Genomic DNA, 4,515 nt, shown 5'->3' with positions numbered 1-4,515 from the left:
CCACATCATAACATCATGTAGTGAATGTACCTGGTTCTCAGAAGAGAAGGACTACTACAGTCCCCACGGTACTTTGCTCCTGTTACCATTTTCCAGCCGGAGGGAAAAGATAAAAGCTCACAGTATAAAAACTTGCAGATCACGAGACCTCGTCCCTTTTTCCACCGGTCTCTCGTCTTGGCAGCACCTCGCTCTCCAGCCGTCTTATCGTCGGTAGTAGAGTAAGGCCTACCTTGATTTTGGGACATTCTCTCTCTCTGTATTGGATTTATCAGCTTAAACTGTAATTATATTGTATTATAGTGTGTTGTTTTGCATTCCGATATCTTATTTAGTAAATTAGTTTGTTTCTCCTCAGATTGTTGCCACTGTTCTTTGCTCTCAGGGCCATCTCCCTACCCTTTTCCCCTTTCCCCGGGACGTGGGCCCTTGGGTCCCCCGTCCCCTTTGTCACGGAATCGGGCCGAACGCCCGTAAACCGTTGACATTTTTTGGTGGAGAATGCTGCTTCCTTGCAGCTCGTAGCCTCTCCACAGAGAAGACACACTGGCGCCCGTGCCACACTGGTGGGTTTTCCCCATTCCAAGGGCAGCACAGAAGAGGGATGAGCACTGCCCTCCTCCCTGCCCTCACTCCACACCAGTGGCTTCATCATCTTCCCTCCCTTGGACAGATTCGCTGAGGGCTACGGCATCACATCCAGGGACGTGGACCTCCCCAGTGCTCACCAAGCAGACAAGAGTGTCTGCCTCCTTTCAGTAAGGGCCAAGAATGAGAGTAGTAAGGGTATTTCAGGGCAGGCCTGAGGCAAATTATCAGAGAAGTTGTGAAGCTTACACAACATGTGGCCACATTATGTGTGGCTCCAGTCAGCACTAATAGCCTGTCATTGAACTCCATGTTTAAACAATCTGAGCAAACAGGAAACACAGAGGATAGGAGCAGGGAAAAGGCCTTCGAGGAATAGGAAAGATCGCACTGCTTGGTATACTTGATAAGCAAGTATTGCAGCAGTGAGGAGGGCAGAGTACCCATGGGATAGACAGAGATGTGCCCAACTTCCTACCGTGCAAATACAAACATACATAAATAAGCCACCCAATTTTAAAAAATCATTCAGCCAGCAATTTTCAGAGCTACATAGGAAACTGACTGTTGGTTTAGGCTGTGCCTCATCACGTGAGTTATCAGGAAGAAAAAAAATATGGTTCTGGTTTAGCAGCAAGGAAACCAAAATGGGGAGGAAAAGAGGAAAAAGAAAAACAAGTCTTAGTAGCAACAAAGTAAAATTCAACCACACCAGTATAAATAACATCAATACCAGTGTCGGGAAGTAAATAAAAAACATTTTTAAATAGAACTTAGAAACCATATTGTATTGTTTAGTATGAAAATAATAGGCTTTCAAGGCAGTACTATTAGAGAACGTATTTAATCCAGAGCAGAATTGGCTATGAAACCATCCACTCTACCATGGGAATGCTTAGCTCAGTATCTGGTAGTTTGCCAGCCATTTAAAATGTTTTTGTGTTGGTTTAATGATTGTTCCCATGAGCACTGATGGTAAGGGTTGACATTAATTAAAATACTAAGTCATCAGAGCTTGCATTGTGGAGAAAGGGAGAATGGGCTGGATCCAATTGTCTTCAAGGTTTCTTTGGCCTTCCACGTTTTTTTTCTTAGATGCATCATACATGCCAAGTATCCTCTTAGCTGAGGTATAACAATGTAAACAGACTGTCTCTGCAAACATAAAGTAATCTTTTTAGGTTTTCCACACACTCATTTAACTGATTAGAGGACACTCATTAAAATCAGCTAATCATGTAACGTGGCTGTGTTCTGAATGCTAAACAAAATGCCTAAATGAAAGAGGATTTTAAAACATTGTCTGCCTCTCAATTTATTTCCACTGTATACTCAGTGGCACACAATACAGTAGGAATGCTGGGCCCTATCCTCATTAACCTCAAAACTCATTATCTCATATAAAATCCAGCCTTTTACACAGAGCATGGTGGAAAAGGTATGGAAAAGGATATGAAAGACAATGTCTTTAGGGATAGATTCTTGGAACACTACAAAAGATTTCACTTAGAACTGTGATATTAATCACAGCACAAAATTGCAAGTATGATGCTATGCTGAAACAACACTTGCAGAATCTGGATACAACAAATGTATTTTGTTATGTCTTTCACTGTCATTTTCATGAACTATCCAAGATCCAGATCTTAAAGGGCACACAAGCAGAAGCCATTTAATACCCAAAGTTCTCTAAAGGCTAAATGCAGGAGTCAAGGCCACACTTTTCTGCTACCACCACCTAGCCAGCAGCCCACAGGCAGGGGTTTATTGCTGCAAAGATCATGAGAAAAAGAGGAAAAATATAATAGGATCAACAATCTGAGGCCAACGACCTCATTATCAAAGTTGTAACTGTGACTTCAGGTCTCCTGCCTGCATCATGGGAGAAGCACAACCCAAACAAGGCACCCAAACTAGCTACTTTCCCAGCTCTGGCACAAGAACAAGGGTTGGGGCTTCCTGGGACACTGAGATGCTGTGCAGCAGAGCTCTTACCTCCGAATACCTGCAGTGTAACCACCATTGCTCTGGGAAACAAAGACATTGTTGAGCCAAGGCACTTCACCAAGCCCTGTCATCCCGACAGTGGGTGGGGCTGAGGTTACCACAGGCTGGAGATTTCTGCTTGGAAGGGATGGGCATACCTGTTGGCTTTGGATGTGAATCTTCAGCCTCCCATACACAGAACAACCAGGTCTTTGAGCCTTTCCACGTAACACGGAAGGAGAACATCTGAGGAGGCCTTGTCCACGCACACGGTGGCAGGAGGCCTGATGTCCTCCCGGGGCTGTTCTCCAGCAGAACCATCTCCGAGCACGAAGGAAGCTTATCTTTGGGGAAGTGGGGGGGGGGGGGGGGGGGGAAATAGCTTTCTTTTGTTTTGTGTTTTTTTTTTAAACCGTTTTTTGTCTAATCGCTGGGAGAGACGTGTCCGATGTGGGAATGCCCCCCACCCCTTCCCCTCGCACTGGGTGCAGAGCAGGAGAGGCCCGCGGAGCTTCCGGAGGGCCGGGGTCCCGCTCCCCATCGGCGGGGCGCTGGGAAGGGGCCGGGGGGCCCCGCTTTGAGGCCGCCCGCCAGCCCCGCCGTAGTCGGAAGCACCGGGGTAATCCGGGGAGCCCTCCGCAGCGACTGGGTGGTCTGCGGGGACGAGGCACGGGCTCTGCGCTGCCCGGCCGCTGGCCTGAGCCAGCTCCTGCAGCTGGGCCGAAGGCGGCCGCAGACCGCTCTCGGCACATTTCTTCATTTCTCACTTGAGTGCCCTTCTTTAGTTCCCTTTCAACTGCCCACTTTATATCGGCTTCATTACACCACCGCTCCATTTGTAATGTAAATTGGGAAACTCAGGGAAGTTTTTCTTTTGGCCTTGTCTACGGAAGAATACCGAGAGGTATTCAAAACGTATTAACACAAATCAATGGCACCAATAAAAGCAAAATCTCCTTAGCAACATAATCTTGATTGCAAAAGGAGAACTGAGAGCATTTAGCAGAACAGTGGCCCACATGGAATACGCATTTGTCTAGAAGAATGCAGCACAAAGCCTAAAAGAGAGATGCTGAAAAAATCCAAAATTAACTCACACCGAACAGTTACTCTTTTTTTCAAAAGTACACAATTGGCTACATTAAATCTATCGTGCGCTTTTCTGCTCAGCAACATTGTATCATACCGCTTTGCAAGGCGAAATTACAACACGGCTGCTTCACAGCCCCTGGCAGAGCACCCTCCCGCACACACTCGGTGTGCATGCACAAAACGCGCTCACGCAGACAGACAGATATATCACACACGCACGATACGAGGAGGCTGCAGATTTCTACACTGGAATAACCGTAGAGCTGTAAAGTCTTCCACACGCAGGAGAAAAAGCTAGCTCCTTACAACCAGCACCAACCCCTGAGCCCGAGGGTGCGGGACACGTTCTGTTCGCTTGGGTTTGGGCCTGCCCGCATCTTGCATCGGAGTCCTAGACAGGCCGGAATTACATGGATGGAGTGATTCCCCCGTGAATAAACGGTGTCTGCTGTAACGAGATGGGAAGTATATACTGAGAGAACTAGCATATTAGAAGTGTGTAAACAGCTTCAACATTATCACCCAACTGTAACAGTAACATATACAACAAACCTTACTGGCATTAGGGTGTGAGAAGCTTGAACAACTCCAAATGCAGACTTAATGCTAGCAAATCTTAAGGCAGGCAGTTCCTCTAAGTTTGGTGACTCTTGGACTAGAGAAATTACTAAATTTTGAAATAATCCCAAATTATTTTCCTTTCTTCTCCTCCCCTCCCCCCATCCAACGAAACACTGACTAGAAATTAGGAGAGAACATTGTGTAAATTTCTGAGGTATTTCATTCTTTTTTCTTTTTGTTTCCCCTCCCCCCCCAGATACTACATAGGCAAAAAATTGTAAGGCTTAG

The sequence above is a fragment of the Numida meleagris genome, chromosome 4 (assembly GCF_002078875.1).
Source record: "Numida meleagris isolate 19003 breed g44 Domestic line chromosome 4, NumMel1.0, whole genome shotgun sequence".
NCBI lineage: Eukaryota > Metazoa > Chordata > Aves > Galliformes > Numididae > Numida > Numida meleagris.
Note: the sequence above shows the minus strand (reverse complement) of the source record.